General features: G+C 49.8%; 1 protein-coding gene across 1 annotated transcript in view; it reads right to left on the reverse strand.

Moving 5' to 3' along the window:
• The window catches only part of LOC121062855 (coiled-coil domain-containing protein 81-like), an 85803-nt gene that overhangs the window by 56024 nt on the left and 10523 nt on the right, over positions 1-19256 (reverse strand). The gene's annotated exons all lie outside the window — the stretch shown is intronic.

Below are 19256 nucleotides of genomic sequence, written 5' to 3' on the forward strand. Positions count from 1 at the left end.
GCATCACTTATTTCGTACACATTATTACTATTAATACTATTATTATTATTATTATTGTTGTTGTTATTCTTTTCCCTGTCTTAATAAACTGTCTTTATCTCAACTCACAGGCTTCACTTTCCCGTTTCTCTCCCCCATCCCGGAGAGGGAGGGGGGAGGGTGAGTGAACGGCTGTGTGGTGTTTGACTGCCAGCCGGACTAAACCACAACAGTCCATTTGGCGCCCAACGTGGGGCACGAAGGGTTGAGGTATCGACAGATTTGACCAGAGTGTGTTAAACTAAAATTGGTATAAGTATTCGACCTGCTTAATAGTTGCTAGTCACAATGTTGATTGCCTTAATCTCAAGTCTGCTGTGCCTGTTTCCCAAATTGAGTTTTATAGCAAGTTACTTTCTGTATGTGCTCCCTGTCGTGTTGTTTATCCTTTCCGGGCCCTGGTTTAAGATTGTTATGGTACTGTGTGGTGTAACGATGGCTTATGAAATGATGAGGTATCTGGTCATGACTCTAACCTGGTATTTGTACTCAGCACTGTCGTCGACTCTATACTTCGGAAACCATATCTCAGAAACTATTAGCAATTACACCTATTGCCTTTTTTCATCAGGGAGTCAGTCTCTGGAGGGGACAGGGGAAGATATTTTTTCCTACCTGTTCACTCTCCCTTCCTCCTTCACCACCCTCTTATCCCCCGAGCTAGTTATGGTAGCTCTCCAAGATGTCGAATATCCTTGGGATACTCAGACCAGCATGTTCTTGTTGTTATGTCTCCTGAATGCGCTTCAGGTTTTGTTTAAGGTTAAACAACTACTTAAGAATCTCATCCGGAGATCTGTCTTGAGGCGGGATAGTTGCGAGTGGCAGGGAGTGTGGGAGGATATGGGCAGGTTTCTAGGGCAGTGGGCACCTCCAGTGTTTTGGACATTCACCCCTGAACAACTGCAAAATCCTAAAAAACTGGTAGAATGCTTGAAAAAAAGGTGTCATGACTCTGGCAGTTCCAAAGTGACACAAATCACTGTGGCGTGCTGGGGTCTGGCTTGTGCCTATCGAGCTGCAATTGATGCTACTATCAACCTAGTGACAGACCCTGCGGCCGTTCCAGTCCCGGCTCCTGCAGCCACTCCAGCTCCAGCTCCCGCAGCCGTTCCAGCTCCCGCAGCCGTCCCGGCTCCAGCTCCCGCAGCCGTTCCGGCTCCAGCTCCCACAGCCGTCCCGGCTCCAGCTCCCGCAGCCGTTCCGGCTCCCACAGCCGTTCCAGCTCCCGCAGCCGTTCCCACTCCTGTGGCTGGGTCAGAGAAACGAACTGTAGCAGTGCAAGTTGCCCCTGCAGAGGGTACTCCAACCCCTGTGGCAGACCCTGTGGCTGGGTCGGAGAAACAAACTGTAGCAGTGCAAGTTGCCCCTGCAGAGGGTATTCCAACCCCTGTGGCAGACCCTGTGGCTGGGTCGGAGAGGCGAGCTGTAGCAGTGCAAGTTGCCCCCGTAGAAAAGGTGAAAAAATGGTATAGAGACTCAGGTCGTTTAGAACGCAGAAAGTCTTCTGCTAAGTCTGGGTGTGGAGAAGACGAGGCTGGGCCATCAAGTGTGCAGGAGGATGAAGATGAGGATGAGGATGTCAGTAAGTCAACAGTAACTACCCAAACCCTATACCAGCGTGAGCTACGAGATGTGCGAAAAGATTTTGGTCGCTGTATAGGTGAACAGCTTGTCACCTGGCTGCTCCGGTGCTGGGACACTGGAGCCAATGGTGTGAAATTAGAGGGCAGGGAAGCCAAGCGGTTGGGATCCCTTGCTAGAGATGCAAGCATTGACAAAGCAATTGGAGATGGAGCACGATCTCACAGCCTCTGGAGGCGTCTCCTGTTAGCTGTGAAGGGAAGGTATCCCTACAAGGAAGAACTTGTATGTCTACCAGTCAAGTGGACCACCATGGAGAAGGGAATTCAGTACCTGAGGGAATTAGCCGTACGGGAAGTAATTTATAAGGACTTAGACGATGCACAAACATCCACAGATCCAGATGAAGTCCAGTGTACTCGACCCATATGGCGGAAGTTTGTACGGAATGCACCATCAACATGGGCCAGCACATTGGCAATAATAACCTGGAAAAACGGTGAAGATCCCACAGTGGGTGACATGGCTAAACAACTCCGGGAGTATGAAGGAAATCTCTCCTCTTCCCTACAGGCCTGCATCTCGGCTGTGGAGAAACTCTCTGAAGAGTTCCACCAACTTAAAGAGGATTTATCTTCCTCCCCACCTGAACAAATCAGTGGCCACCAACTAAAAGAGAATACTTTGGAGAAACTTTTTGAAGAGGTCCACCAACTTAAAGAGAATTTATGTTCCCCCCCACCTGAACGAACCAGTGGCCACCAACTAAAAGAGAATACTTTGGAGAAACTTTTTGAAGAGGTCCAGCAACTTAAAGAGAGTGTATTTTCTTCCCCACCTGTACAAACCAGCGTCTCGGCTATTAGGGGTAAACGTGCATCTGTGCAAAGAAGACAATATGGTGGGTACACACCCCGCACCACCCTGTGGTTTTACCTACGTGACCATGGAGAGGACATGAGAAAATGGGATGGAAAATCTACTGAGACCCTAGAGGCACGGGTACGTGAGTTGCAAAAGAAAACAATTGGGAGAAAGGGGTTCTCTGAAAAGTTTGCTGCGCCAACTTCTAGCAGGCAGTCTTTTAAACACAGAAATGAAGATTCTGACCAGGACTAGAGGGGCCCTGCCTCCAGCCAGGGGGAGGAAAGGGACAACCGAGTTTATTGGACTGTGTGGATTCGATGGCCTGGCACGTCTGACGCACAGAAGTATAAGGCTCTAGTAGACACCGGTGCACAATGTACTCTAATGCCATCAAGCTGTAAAGGGCCAGAGCCCATCTGTATTTATGGCGTGACAGGGGGATCCCAGCAGTTAACTGTATTGGAAGCTGAAGTGAGTCTAACCGGAAATGAGTGGCAAAAGCACCGTATTGTGACTGGCCCGGATGCTCCGTGCATCCTTGGCATAGACTATCTTAGAAGAGGATATTTCAAGGACCCAAAAGGGTTCCGCTGGGCTTTTGGCATAGCTGCCTTAGAGACAGAGGACATTAAACAGTTGTCTACCTTGCCCGGTCTCTCAGAGGACCCTTCTGTTGTGGGGTTGCTGAGGGTTGAAGAACAGCAAGTGCCAATCGCTACCACAACTGTGCACCGGCGGCAATATCGCACCAACCGAGACTCCCTGATTCCCATCCACGAGCTAATTCGTCAACTGGAGAGCCAAGGAGTGATCAGCAAGACCCATTCACCTTTTAATAGTCCCATATGGCCAGTGCGAAAGTCTAATGGTGAGTGGAGACTAACAGTGGACTATCGTGGCCTGAACGAAGTCACGCCACCACTGAGTGCTGCAGTGCCGGACATGCTAGAACTCCAGTACGAACTGGAATCAAAGGCAGCCAAGTGGTATGCCACAATTGATATTGCTAATGCATTTTTCTCCATCCCTCTAGCAGCAGAGTGCAGGCCACAGTTTGCTTTCACTTGGAGGGGAGTCCAATATACTTGGAATCGGCTGCCCCAGGGGTGGAAACATAGCCCTACCATTTGCCATGGACTGATCCAGTCTGCGCTGGAGCAGGGGGAGGCTCCTGAACACCTGCAGTACATCGATGACATCATTGTGTGGGGTGACACTGCAGAGGAAGTTTTCGAGAAAGGGAAGAAAATAGTCCAAATCCTTCTGAAGGCCGGTTTTGCCATAAAACAAAATAAAGTCAAAGGACCTGCACGAGAGATCCAGTTTTTAGGAATAAAATGGCAAGATGGACGTCGTCAAATCCCAATGGATGTGATCAACAAAATAACAGCTATGTCTCCACCAACTAGCAAGAAGGAAACACAAACTTTCCTAGGTGTCGTGGGGTTTTGGAGAATGCATATTCCAAATTACAGTCTGATTGTAAACCCGCTCTACCAAGTAACTCGTAAGAAGAATGCTTTTGAATGGGGCCCTGAGCAACGACAAGCCTTTGAACAAATTAAACAGGAAATAGTTCATGCAGTAGCCCTTGGGCCAGTCCGAACAGGACCAGATGTAAAGAATGTGCTCTACACCGCAGCTGGGGAGAATGGTCCCACCTGGAGCCTCTGGCAGAAAGAACCTGGGGAAACTCGAGGTCGACCCCTGGGGTTTTGGAGTCGGGGATACAGAGGATCTGAGGCCCGCTATACTCCAACCGAAAAGGAGATATTGGCAGCATATGAGGGAGTTCGATCTGCTTCGGAAGTGGTCGGTACTGAAGCGCAGCTCCTCCTGGCACCCCGACTGCCGGTACTGGGTTGGATGTTCAGAGGAAGGGTCCCCTCTACACATCATGCAACTGATGCTACATGGAGCAAGTGGGTTGCATTGATTACTCAGCGGGCTTGAATAGGAAACCCCAGTCGCCCAGGAATCCTGGAAGTGATTATGGACTGGCCAGAAGGCAAGTACTTTGGGATATCGTCAGAGGAGGAGGTGGTCCGTGCTGAAGAAGCCCCACTGTACAACAAGCTACCAGAAAATGAGAAGAAATATGCCCTGTTCACTGATGGGTCCTGTCGTATTGTGGGAAAGCATCGGAGATGCAGAAGCTGCTGAGGGAGAAGGTGAATCGAGTCAGTTTGCAGAAGTGAAAGCCGTTCAGCTGGCCTTAGATATTGCTGAACGAGAAAAGTGGCCAGTTCTCTATCTCTATACCGATTCATGGATGGTAGCAAATGCCCTGTGGGGGTGGTTACAGCAATGGAAGCAGAACAACTGGGAACGCCGGGGCAAACCTATCTGGGCTGCTGCATTGTGGCAAGATATTGCTGCCCGGGTAGAGAACCTGGTTGTAAAGGTACGCCATGTAGATGCTCATGTGCCCAAGAATCGGGCTACTGAAGAACATCAAAACAACCAGCAGGTGGATCAGGCTGCTAAGATTGAAGTGGCTCAGGTGGACCTGGACTGGCAACATAAAGGTGAATTATTTATAGCCCGATGGGCCCATGACACCTCAGGCCATCAAGGTAGAGATGCAACATACAGATGGGCTCGTGACCGAGGGGTGGACCTGACCATGGACACTATAGCACAGGTTATTCATGATTGTGAAACATGTGCTGCAATTAAACAAGCCAAACGGTCAAAGCCTCTCTGGTATGGAGGACGATGGCTGAAATACAAATATGGAGAGGCCTGGCAGATTGATTACATCACACTCCCTCAAAGCCGCAACGGCAAGCGCCACGTACTTACAATGGTGGAAGCAACCACCGGATGGCTGGAAACATATCCTGTGCCCCATGCCACCGCCCGGAACACTATCCCGGGCCTTGAAAAGCAAGTCCTATGGCGACATGGCACCCCAGAAAGAATTGAGTCAGACAATGGGACTCATTTCCGAAACAACCTTATAGACACTTGGGCCAAAGAACATGGTATTGAGTGGGTGTATCACATCCCTTATCATGCACCAGCCTCCGGGAAAGTTGAACGATACAATGGACTGTTAAAGACTACACTGAAAGCAATGGGTGCTGGGACATTCAAAAATTGGGAAACACATTTGGCAAAGGCCACCTGGTTAGTCAATACTAGAGGATCTGCCAACCGAGCTGGACCTGCCCAATCAAACCTGTTACGCACTGTAGAAGGGGATAAAGTTCCTGTAGTGCACGTAAGAAACATGCTGGGTAAGACAGTCTGGGCTACTCCCGCCTCAGGAAAAGGCAAGCCCATTCGTGGGATTGCTTTTGCTCAGGGACCTGGATGCACTTGGTGGGTAATGCAAGAGAATGGGGAGGTCCGGCGTGTACCTCAAGGGAACTTAATACTGGGTGAGAATAGCCCATGAGTTGAATTATAGTATGTTAATTATCATATAACACTGTATGTCATCGCTACCATGGTTGCTATATATCATAGATGAAAATGGTGATTAATTAGAAGGTATTGGAAAGAGTGTAACCTGAGCATGACATAAATGGTATGGAATAAGGGGTGGATATCTGTCCTGGTTTCAGTTAGGACAGAGTGAATTTTCCTCCTAGTAGCTGGCAGGGTGCTATGTTTTGGATTAGAATGAGAAGAGCGCTGATAACATGCTGATGTTTTAATTGTTGTAGAGCAGTGCTTACACCAAGCCAAGGACTTTTCAGCCTCTCTCTGTCCTGCTAGCGAGCAGGCTAGGGATGCAGCAGGAGCTGGGAGGGGACAGACCCAGGACAGCTGACCCAAACTGGCCAAAGGGGTATTCCATACCATCTGACGTCATGCTGAACAATATATAGAGGTGGCTAGCCGGGGTGGAGGGGGGGCCGGCTGCTCGGGGATAGGCTGGGCATCGGTCAACGGGTGGTGAGCAATTGCATTGTGCATCACTTATTTCGTACACATTATTACTATTAATACTATTATTATTATTATTATTGTTGTTGTTATTCTTTTCCCTGTCTTAATAAACTGTCTTTATCTCAACTCACAGGCTTCACTTTCCCGTTTCTCTCCCCCATCCCGGAGAGGGAGGGGGGAGGGTGAGCGAACGGCTGTGTGGTGTTTGACTGCCAGCCGGGCTAAACCACAACACACCAAAGGGAAATTACTAAATCCAGGTATCTGTGTGAATAGAGTTCTAATCTCAGGTATTTACAAGTAAACAAGGACTATGCAGCCCCAGAGGAGAAAGTGAGAACGCAGCAGGTACAGGGAAGAGAGACTGGCAGTAACTTGTGTCATTATTAGTGAAGTACCAGCTGGCCACACCTAGAGACATAGAATCATAGAATCATAGAATGGCCTGGGTTGAAAAGGACCTTAAAGATCATCTAGTTTCAATCCCCCTGCTCTGGGCAGTGTTATAAATTACTCTTAGTCAGAGAGAATTTGAATTAAGTCAATTAGTTTATTGAGTAAGCGATCAGCAAGCAAAACAGCACTGGGCGGCCGGGGGAACTCATGCTCCTCCAAGCGGCACGCAACTTCCCCCCCCCTTGCAGTCCCCTTTTATCATCAAGCTCTTCCGGGTTCTGTGGCAGCTGCGTCAGTTGTTGCTAGGGGGTCGTCTCGTCCCTGTCGTCTCTGTCCCTCTGGTGGTCGCAAGGCAGCCGTCCTTCTCTCTCTCCCTTATTTGGTTATATTAGTCCTCGAGACAGGGGAGTACGTTATCGGTTTAGCAACCCACTATTTACACAATGTTCTCTTAGCCATGGATCTGAGATATCCTGTGTCTGGGGGATGTCTCAGCATTCCAGCCACTGTTTGAACAACTCCCTTTGTTCCCTTAATGTAGCAAAATAATGAACAAACATTCTTGTTGTCTATCACAGGCAGGGTTGCCAACCGCTAGAGCAGGCTGGCCAGACCTGCAGCCAGCCTGGCCTTGAATGCCTCCAGGGATGGGGCATCCACAACCTCTCTGGGCAACCTGTTCCCATGCCTCACCACCCTCTGAGTGAAAAACTTTCTCCTATTTTCCAACCTAAATCTCCCATATTAGTTTAAAACCATTTCCCCTACTCCTATCACTACCAACACATGTAAACAGGTGTTCCCCCTCCTGTTTATATGCTCCCTTCAAGTACTGGAAGGCCGCAATGAGGTCTCGGCAGAGCCTTCTCTTCTCTAAGCTAAACAAGCCCAGTTCCCTCAACCTTTCTTCGTAGGAGAGGTGCACCATCATTCCTTCAGTCTCCTGCCACATCCACAGGCCTTGGGGAAGGAGATTAACAGCAGGGACCCCCACCTCGCAGGGTCTGCTTCCCACCCGGACCAGCACAGCCATGTGTGGTCACCCCATGGGCACCTCAGCAGAGCAGCACCGTCAGCTCCGGGCCTGTGGGGAGCACAGGGAGGGCCATTCACCACCGCGCAGGTGGGATCTGGTCTTGGAAATGTGTCTGGCTCCTTCTTCCTGCTGGGATTGGTGCCTGCACTGGGGGAATGACCAGCCCTGTCACCCATGCGCAGACCTCAGCAGACCCCGTAGCAGGGCTGTCCATGAGCCCCTGCATGAGACATGGCCAGGGCTGGTCTGAGGCCTGGCACTGGGGGAAGCAGCCAGACCAGGAGGGCTGTGGGGGGACAAGGCACCAAGCTCTCTTGTGGGGACCATGCCAGGGGGATGTTTCCCCAGCCCTCATGCCCCAAGCAGTGCCTACACAGAGGGGACATGGGGCTGTGAGTGGGGCAGTGATGCTGGGCCAGCCCAGAGACAGGCCTGTTGACAGGAGCCACAGCACTGCAGCAAGTTCTCACACGGCCACCACCCCCAAACTACTGCCAGGCCCCAGGCCCCAGCCAGGCCAGCCTCTCCCCTCAGTCACAGCCATGGCTGCAGGGACCAAGAGACACCTGGGGCAGAATGTGTGGGTGGGCAGCACCAGCCCCAGTGCTCCTGGCAGCCCTTCTGCAGCCAGAGCAGCTCCCAAAGGTCAGGACGGGCCTCAGTGCTGCCCACAGGGCCAGGGGCTCTGGGGGCTGCAGGCACTGGCAGCACCTGCTGGGAGACCCCAAAGCCAGGGCTGAGCGTCAGTTCCCGGCACCACAGCTCACCGTGCCTCCTGTCCTGTGTCCTGACCTCTCTCAGGAGCACTGCTTGGTGTGTTATTCCCTGCCTGGGTGTGGAAAGGAGCTGCTGGAAGGCTTCACTGGAGATCTCTGCAGCACCTAGCTCTGGCCCAACATCAGCTCACAATTACTGCCACTGTCCCTCTGCACTAGGTGTTGGGTTTTTCCCTGTGACTTCCCCTGATCTCAAGCAATGTGTCTTCTTTCGGAGCAGGTCCTCACAGCCCGCCTGCACAGTCCCAGGGGATCCTGGTGAGGCTGCATTTCAAGAGCAGGCTGTGATTGCCCCTGGTCTCAGTAGGTGTGGTGATCTGGCTGGGGCACAAGTAGGGACAGAAAGGACAACAGACAATGAGAATAAAAGGCAGAAGGAGAAATTTCAAAAGAGGTTAAGGAAAAAAAAATCACATCTGAACATAAGAGGTGAACCAAGCACTGACCAATGTGATCTAACTCTCATGTTATCCCAGCTGAGGGTGGGCCAAGGTACAGACCTCCAAAGGTTCCTTCCAACTCAATTTTCAAGAAGGGCAAGAAAGAAGACCCTAGCAATTACAGGCCTGTCAGTCTCACGTCGGTGCCTGGTAAAATTATGGAGAAGATGATCCTTGAAGTTATTGAAGCGCACCTGGGGGACAATGCAGTCCTTGGTCCCAGCCAATGTGGGTTCATGAGGGATAGGTCCTGCCTAACAAATTTGATTTCCTTTTATGATAAGATCACCCATCTAGTCAATCAAGGGAAACCAGCTGATGTGATCTTTTTGGACTTCAGCAAAGCTTTTGACATGGTTTCCCATAGGATCCTACTGGACAAAATGTCCAGCATACAGCTAAACAAAAACATCATCCGATGGGTGAGCAATTGGCTGATGGGCAGGGCTCAAAGGGTTGTGGTAAATGGGGCCACATTGGGCTGGCGGATGGTCACTAGTGGGGTCCCCCAAGGCTCCATTTCAGGGCCAGTCCTCTTCAATGTTTTTATAAACGATTTGGGTGTAGGACTAGAAGGTGTTTTGAGCAAATTTGCCAACGACACCAAACTTGGAGGAGTTGTTGACTCTGTTGAGGGTGGAAAGGCCTTGCAGAGAGATCTGGACAGACTGGAGAGCTGGGCGATCACCAACCACATGAAGTTTAACAAGAGCAAGTGCCGGGTCCTGCACATGGGACCGGGCAACCCTGGCTATACATACAGACTGGGCGATGAGACGCTGGAGAGCAGCCCTGCAGAGAGGGATCTGGGGGTTGTAGTTGACAGCAAGTTGAATATGAGCCAGCAGTGTGCCCTGGCAGCCAGGAGGGCCAACTGTAGCCTGGGGTGCATCAAGCATGACATTGCTAGTCGGTCGAGGGAAGTGATTGTCCCACTCTACTCTGCGCTGGTGCAGCCTCACCTCAAGTACTGTGTACAGTTCTGGGCACCACAGTACAAAAAGGACATTAAACTGTTGGAGAGTGTCCAGAGGAGGGCAACGAAGATGGTGAAGGGCCTAGAGGGGAAGACATATGAGGAGCGCCTGAGGTCACTTGGCCTGTTCAGCCTGGAGAAGAGGAGGCTGAGGGGAGACCTCATTGCAGTCTACAGCTTCCTCACGCGAGGGAGTGGAGGGGCATGCGCCGATCCATTCTCCTTAGTCACCAGTGATAGGACCTGCAGTAATGGTGTCAAGCTGAGGCAGGGGAGGATTAGGCTAGACATCAGGAAGAGGTTCTTCACCAGGAGGGTGGTCACACACTGGAACAGGCTCCCCAGGGAAGTAGTCACTGCACCAAGCCTGTTGGAGTTCAGAAGTGTTTGGACTTTTCACTTAGTCACATGGTCTAAAATTTTGGGTAGACCTGTGTGGTGCCAGGAGTTGGACTCGATGATCTTTATGGGTCCCTTCCAACTCGGGATATTCTATGATTCTATGAACTCATAATCCTCAAGGAAGAAGGAGCTGGTCAGTGGAGTCCAGACCTGGGAACACTGCTGTGGGTTGAGACACTGCCGGCTTTTGTAATCTCTGTTCATCAGGGTTACCTAGTGAGTGAGGTCATCCTAAAAGCAAGCTCTGTTCCATGGGCACCAGGACTCAGACTGGTTTGAGGTGCCATAGAAAAGTTCTCAGAAATACTGCCAGGTATCAGAGAACTACAGAAAGTTTGAGGTTGGAAGGGAGCTCTGGAGATTGCCTGGGCAACTCCATTGCTCAAGCAAGGCCAGCTTGAGCAGGTTGTCCAGGACCATGTCCATGTCCAGATGGGTTCTGAATATCTCCAGCTATGTTGGCTCCATAACATCTCTGAGCAATCTGTGCCACTCATCAACCAACTTCACAGTACAGAAGTGCTTTCCTGTGTTCAGGAGGTTTTACCAATGTTTCATTTGGTGCCCATTACCTCTTGTCCTGTTACTGGGCACCACAGAGACAAATCAGGCTGCCTTGTCTTAATTCCTCCCATCAGGTCTTTACCTAACGTGGCCACACCTGGAGTATTGTGTCCAATTCTGGGCTCCCCAGTAAAAGAGGGACATGGAACTGCTGGAGCTAGTCCAGAGGAGGTCTACAAAGAGGATAAGGGGACTGGAGCACCTGTCATATGAGGACAGGTTGAGAGAGCTGGGCCTGTTTGGCCTGGAAAAGAGAAGACTGAGGGGAGACCTCATCAATGCGTATAAATATCTGAGGGGAGGGTGTCGAGAGGATGGAACCAGACATTTTCAGTTGTGCCCAGCAACAGGACTACAGGCAACAGGCACAAACTGAAGCACAGGAAGTTCCAGCTGAATATGAGAAGGCACTTTACTGTGAGGGTGACAAAGCACCACGTTGCCCAGAGAGGTTGTGGAGTGTCCTTCACTGGAGATATTCAAAATCGGCCTGGATGCCATCCTGTGCAATGTGCTCTAGGTGATCCTGCTTGGCAAGGGGATTAGACTAAATGATATTCAGAGGTCCCTTCCAACCTCAGCCATTCCATGATTCTTTGATAAAAAGCTCCCCCGAGCCTTCTCTTCTCCAGGCTGAACACTCCAGCTCTCTCAGCCTCTCCTCATCTGAAGACGCTCCGGTCCCTTAATGATCTTTTTGGCTTCTGCTGGACTTACTGCACTACATCCAGGTCTTTCATGCACGGGGAGCCCAGAACTGGACACTGCACACTGGGTTTGGTCTCAGCAGAGGTCAGTAGAGAGGAAGGACCGACTCCCTGAATGTACTGGCAAGGTTCGTAATAATGAAGTCCAGGGTGCTGGTGGCTGCCTTTGATGTAATTCCACATGGCTGGCACCTGTTCATCTTGTTGACTACCAGAAAACCCAGGTCCTTCTCTACCAAGCTGATTTCTAGCTGGTTGCCCCCAAGCAATGTCTTGGTGCATACTGTTATTCCTGCAGGAGCATTTCACTTTGTTGAATTTCAGGTGGTTCCTCTCTGTCCAGTTCTCCAGCCCGCCGAGGTCCCTCAGAATGACAGCACAACCATTTGGTGTGTCAGCCACTGCTCTCAGATTCATATCATCCGCCAACTTGCCCCATTGTACAGATCATCAATAAACTTGTTAAATAATACTGGTCTAGTATTGACTCACTATTTGCACAGTAGTGAACAACCTCCAGCTGGAGTGTGTATATCTAGTCACAACACTCCAAACCCAGATGTTTAGCAAAATTCCAGTCCATATCCTCCACACAGGATCACAAAATTAAAGAATGGTTGAGGTGTGAATGGACAGGATAGGACCCAATATTGCCCCCACAGTGTCCTGTTTGTGACTGATCTCCAACTAGACTGCGTGCCACAGGACTGTGAGCCCAGCTGTGCAGAAACTTTTCAATACATTTCACCTCATTCTGACCAGACTTCACCAGTTTCTCTAACAGGATCTTATGGGAGACATGTGAAAAGGCTTTCGGAAGACAAGGCAGACAGCATCCACTGCTCTCCCCTCATTTACCAAGGCAGTCTTTTCATTGGAGAAGGCTATCAGGTTGTTAGCCACCCAAGTTGTTAAATAAACCCTTGGTGAATCCGTGCTGACCACTCCTGATCACTTTGTTGTCCTCGATGTGCTTGGAAACATTTGCCAGGATTAGCTCCATCACCTTCCCAGGATCTGAGGAAAGGCTGTCTGGCCTCTAGTTCCCTGGGACCTCTGTCTTGCCTTCGTGCAAGATAGGAGTCACATTTGCCTTCCTCAGCTGTGCTCTGGGCCTCTTTCTACGGCTGTGCTCTGGGTTTCTGGGTATTGCTTGCGGTCTGGCACATGGAGAGCCATGGTGTTATGCAAATGTACACCCCATAAAGGTTTGGCAAGCTCATAAAGAGGAAGAATGAAAGGGAAGTCCTAGCACGTGTGGCCATTGGTCGACAGCAAAGAGCTAAAGGCAGGATCTATCCATCCCCTCTAACCTTCATTGCTCTCTGCTCGGTTTAGATCCGAAATGGAGATGTGCAATGTGCCAATACACGCATGTCCTGGGAACACAGTTTCACCATTCAAAGTTTTGGGAAGGAACATGTTTGGGAACATGGGTGCAAATTTGGATGAGAATTCATAGACAAGCCTAAATATTCTGAAAGTTAGTGCATTTCATTTGTTTTATCTCTTGGCTTCCCTCCATAAATCAAGAGAGCTCAGGATTTCAGCATGTGACACTGAGTGCAAAAAGCGAATATCAGGAAACGAAGCCCTGGGAAAGGAGTGGTTTTGGTGGCCTTGAAATGTGTGCTTGACACTCACAAATATATATATATATTTTCCATTTCTCTAAGGTTCTCCATTGTGGAAATTGGACTAAGTAGAGGAAATATGGGCTTAATATAGAGCTGAAGAGTGTCTTTTATTTTTGACCAGACTGTGCCTTTTATCTTTCATTGCTGTCAATTAAGACATTACCTTCAGTCCCTGCATGTAGCTCATTCTCCAAGGAAAGCAGCTGGGAATCGGTGCCAAGGGGCTGGAAAACATTCCAATGCAATGCTCATGAAAAATCTCAGAGCTTATCACAGCTGCTGTCAGTCCCAGGTGGCTGATAAGGGAAAGAGTGGGGCTGAGGGGTAGGGATGAAGACTGTGCATAGGGTGCCTGGCAGAAAGGGTCTTGATTTCCCCACGGGCTCAGAGTCCCTTAGGAGACATTCAGGACCGATATCAGTTGGAGATTGTTGATATCACTTTATCTGTAGGCAGACAAGTAAAGAAACAGCAGAAAGAAGAAATCTTTTCCTATACTTTTCATTATTATTATTCTTGAAGTCTCTCCATTTAAGGAGACTCCTGGCATCTCCCTAATTAACCCCATAAGAACTGAAGACTTCAGGAGAATTATGTCCGGAGCCTTGGCTTGTGAGGGCGTTTTGCATGTTGATTCGCCCTCTGCTGCCAAGTTCCTGAACTGCAGATCCTGAAGCAAGTCTGAAGAAGTAAAGGACAGAAGCAAGCCCCCAGATGTTTGAGGGTATTGGCCAACCCCGATGAGGGCCATCCCAGAAGAGACCACGAGAGAAATAACCAGACAAGGTGCCAGTCTCTGGGAGATGGTGAAGGAGAAAATCAGAGGCACTGGTTACAAGTGGAAAACCAAATGGAGAAGTTGCTCTGAAAGCCCTTGATGTGTTTCACCAAGGGGGATGGCCAAGGCCTGAGCACATCCCCTGGGAAGGGGGATCCTGCACTTCCTGGGCTGCTCGGGGCTCTGGCAGGGGCAATGGGATGTGGGGGTGTGCAATTCCGAGTGTAGGACACTGGTAGGACACTTGCCAGGCTCTGTGGGGCCTCAGTGGAAGAGGCTGCAGCTGTAGCCCTAAGGACACCAGTTTCATTGGGGGGCTCCAACCCTACTGTAGCCCTTTGTCATCCCTCTCTGCAGCCTCTCCCAATTTTTCCTGTACCTGTGCTTGCATCCCTGCAAACTTTTACCACACATTCACATTCCCAGCTCACTCTGTCCCCTCGACTGCACAAGGTCTCCTGATTTCTCTCCATCCTCACTAGATTTGGCTTCAAACACTTTGTCTTCCTGAGGATTTACCAATACCTGTGGTTTCCCCACAACACATCGGGCTTCTTCCAAAGCCCAATCCTAATGGTCCTCTATCAGCCAATATGTCCCAGACCCACATTTGTTTGCTTCATCTCTGCATTGAATCTCTACATTGCAGCCCTGACCTCCGCATTACCCTTCTGAAATGGAAAAGGACTCACTAGAGCATGTACATCTCTGAAGAGAATGTGGCACGTGGATAAGTCCACACCTCTGAAGGCACACCTGCAAACGTCTGTGGCGGTCGGTAAGTCCATGACACAGTAGGTAGAGCTTTGAAGGGACTGTGGCTCATGGATAAGGCTGTGTCAGAGCACGTACAGCTCTAAGGGACTGTGGCCAGTGGACGAGCCCAGGCTGGAGCTGAGTTGACGGGAGGAGTTCATTGCAATGTCAGATTGTGCGGCCTGGTCTGTGCTGTGGTTTAACCCAGCAGGCAGATAAGCACCTCAGCCATGTTCCATAGCAGGAAACACTCGAATCAATGGCAGACGAGCCTCACAAGAAGCAGTGCAAGCGCAGCAGTGACCTGAGCTGAGCTGGCATTGGTGACCTCTCACTCCATGTAACATATGTCTTCTCCTGTCCTGGGGGGCCACAACAACAGCTAGAACCCAATTCATGGACAAAATGGATTCATTGAACATTTTATGGGCATTTCACTGAGTAGGCCCATAGACTAAGGGTATGAAATCCGTGTTTTAATTGCAGGGTGTTGATTAATGAAGACGTCTTGGAAAGTCCTGAACCTGTCATTATATAAACAGTAGAGAATAAGGGGTGGATATTGTCCTGGTTACTTCTTGGGTGGCTTTTATGGCTCTCAGCCCAGTTCAGAGAGGTTGTTTGTTCCTCCACAGAGGGACACTGAATGGCTAAGTCAGAAGTCCATATGTGTGCCCTGTATAGATGAGGCTTCAGTGTGCACATTGTGTGCCTGTGCATGTGAGGCGAACCTGAGTGAGCACAAATGCCCTCTCCCTGTGTCCATTCCTCATGCCATGGGGTATCTCAGAGAAGTGCAGAGCAGGGCGATGCACCACAGGGCTCAGGTGCCTCCCAGAATCTGGGAGAGGCAGCAGGAGCCAGAGGGACACCACAAGCACTGCAATGCCCTGCCTTTGGGTGTACAAGGGTAGGACTTGTGTGTTCTTGCCTGTCTCCTGCACCACCCTCCCCTGCCTTCCTGGACTGTGTCAGCAAATGTGCCAGAGGGACCAGAGAGCTTTCTGGAGACTTGGAATGACATCAGACGTGTCTTCCAGAAGAGGAAAAAAGAGGGTAGGAAAAATTAAGGCCGGTCAGCCTCACCTCCATCCCTGGGAAGGTGATGGGGCAAGTTTTTCCACGCCACCTCCGGGCATTTGAAGGACAAAAACGGGATTGCTGAAACCCTAGGGGAGGGGACAGAAAGGGACGCTGTCTACCTGCACTTTAGCAAGGCTGTTGACATTGTCTCCTGGAGACTACTTACAGCCTGATTGGTGCTATGTGGACTTAACAAATGGATGAGGCTGTGGGTGGGAATTTGGCTGGACAATCAGGCGCAGTTGTCATCTGTGATGGAAAGTTCTCCTGTCAGGCAGTTCCTAGCACCATCCCTCAGTGATGAGCGCTTGAGCCAGCACTGTTGAATGTCATTATTAACTCTCTGAATTACAGGATGGAGCACACTTTCAGATCCTTTCTGGATGGTGCCAAGCTCAGAGGAGCCCTTGACCAACCGCATCTAGTTTAGTGTGCCTTGAGCAGGACAGGTGAAGAGGATGCCATTCAGGGGTCTCTTCCAACATGAGTTATTTTGTGATTCCATGACTCTTTCCCTGAGAGTGTTCTCTGAAGTCCCGAAAGGTAGAGGAAGAAGAAAAGAGAGAGAGGCAGAGGTAGAGATACATCACGTGTTACTATGAACACAGTAAATCCTGTGAGGAATGTTTCTATATTTAAAGAAGTGTTAGAAAATTTGATTGATAAATTTCATTTAAAAAGCTTACTTTTTGTGTCCTCAGGTCCTGGCCCACAAGGCGGGTGCTGGGTGAATGTGTTCTTATGTGGTCTGTTGTGCCTCAGAAACTTGAAGTCCAGTAGGAAGCATCTGGTCACCTCAGTCTCTGGAGCTGACAGGCCAGCAGCAGTAACATGGCTGGGGACAGGGCCTATGAGGTGACTGCTTCCTGAAGCAGCTGATGTGTCAGCCTTGCCTCCTGGCTGAGACCTGTGCTTTCTGGCTTACACCTGCCAGCATCCCTGATAAGGCAGCAGAAGGCGCCTGCTTGGCACATTGATTGTGAGATGCCCTCTGTCTGAGGGCCTGATAGGCCCCATGCAGGAAGAGGCCTTGGGTGTGGGTTTTCAAGTCCCTTCTGCCTGAGAACATGGTGGGCCAGCAACAGGCACACAACTTGGTCACGTCTACCCTAGAAACTGGCAGGCCAGCAGCAGGTATATGGCTTGGAAGACCATGGTGAGGTTTCTCCTGTCTCATCAGGCCATAGGGCTCCAGAAGGCTAATGGCTTGGGACATCTGCCAGAAAAGTGTTTTGTGGATGATGGAGCTTTCTCTGGTGGTGGGAAACAGCAGAAGAGATTCAAAACTGCCACAAAGTGCTGCTTGGAAGTTTAAGACTGGGCATGAGGAGGAGGAAATATCACTGAAAGGGTAGTGCTGTGGTGCCAGAGGTCACCCAGAAGGAGTCTGTGGTCAGCCCATGCCATTGTGTTTCAAGCAACTGCCATGGAGGGTGGGGAGACATCAGTGAGAGTAAGGAGATGCATGTATGAGAGCAAGGGGGAGAAGTGAGGTGGGTGACTAAAGCTTGCAGGGAAAAGGGGGCACAGACAGGACAGCATAGGACTGCCTGTAATGGAAAAGACCAAGAGCACTGGCAAGACCGGAAGGCCCCAGCAGAACCAAGGGCTTTGTCCCCCTGCCGATGGCAGTTGTCTCTGCTACTGAGGCTCATGAGGAGACATGCTGTGCTCATGACACTGGGGCCTTGTTGCTTCCTTGCAACCCAGTGGGGAGGCCAGGAGGTGTCATAGCATTGTCCTTCACACAGCATCACACACCCCACATCCCACTGCCCCAGGAAGAGCCCTGAGCCATGGGTGAGGGACAGGACCTCCCTTCCCAGGGGCTGTGGACAAGGCTTGGCCCTTCTGCTTCACCAAACAAACCAAGGCCTTTACTCAGCATCAGAGTCTCCTGCCCAGCGCCTTTGCCTACCTGCAATCATGGCCTCCGATTGTCTGCTCTAACAAGTCCATGGGGAGGCTTTGTCAGTAATGACCCTCACTGGGGCCCATTAATACTCCTAGACACTTCAAGGTTTCCTTCTGACTTGAACTTCTCCTGCAGTTACATCATTCTCCTCTCACTACCTGAGGTTCATGGACTCAGCACCAAATGCACCATGGGGCTCATTACAATTCAGTCATTTTCATCCAGTCTTCCAGACTTGTACAATTAATTAGTGAGGTTTCAAGAATGCAGTTTAAAGAGGAAGTTTTCAATGACCACTTCACTAAGAGCATTTTCCTTATTTAAGATTAGCTTCCATTAGTTTCGAGTTTTCAGAAGAACTGATAGCATCATTCTCTAGTTGACACGGATCCAATGTGCCTCCTAAGGAGGTCTGGATGTGTAGGAAAAGCAGTCCCTTGAAGTCCCAGTCCGTATGGACAACCTTGCTGCTCAGCTCCCCATCCCCACCACTTGTCTCATCAGCCACCTGGGACTTGCATCACTTTTCCTTACACCAGACTTCTCCACTGAAGTCTGCAGCTGGATGTGACAGCTTTTTTGCACTAACTCCTGCCTCCTTTCCTCAGACATCTGTCTGCACACAAGTTTTTGTTGTTATTTTGGTGTGTGGCTGTCTTTGTTTTCAGTATTTATATAAAATATATATTAAAAAGAAACAAACACCAACAAAATGAAAAGAAACAAACGGAAACCAGAGCCCACAATAGTGAGCCAACTCCAAGTTGCCTCCAATGAGGTGCATCATCCACAAGGGATGACTGCACAAGAAATTTTTGACACAGAGTGATAGGAAATGGTAAAAGAGAAATACAGCTACAGAGTTGGCTACGGGGATGATGAGAGGGACTGATGAAACACAGGCAAGCTCAACCTCCCCGAAATCCCTAGAAGCAACTGGGTATATGAGAAGTATCTGAATGACCAAAGAGCAAGAGCAAGTGGAGGGGAACTCTGCAGAACAATGGAAACTGCACATGTCCACACATTCTGCTGGAAAGGTGACTTCCAGCATGGTCTGTTTCGTAAGGTCATGTGGAAATACCTCAAAGACTGAGGAGATGAAGTGCAGTGCATAAGAGAAATTCTGGCAATGCCAGTACAGGGGAAGATCAACATTTTTCGCTGTAATACGCATCTTGAAATATGATAATTTTGATGTTATGGGACACCTCTCACATTGTATTAGAATTGTTCAGTCATTTCAGCTGTCTGTAATGTGCTGATTGAGGCGAAATGTTTGAAATGCTTTGAAAACAAGTAGGTAATACTCAGACCTGCAGCAATAAAATGACAATTTTCTGTCCTGCTTGGAGCCCTGATGCCACAAAACCCTCCCTGCCCAGGACTGCTCATGCCAC

This window comes from Cygnus olor (assembly GCF_009769625.2).
Source record: "Cygnus olor isolate bCygOlo1 chromosome 34 unlocalized genomic scaffold, bCygOlo1.pri.v2 SUPER_34A, whole genome shotgun sequence".
NCBI lineage: Eukaryota > Metazoa > Chordata > Aves > Anseriformes > Anatidae > Cygnus > Cygnus olor.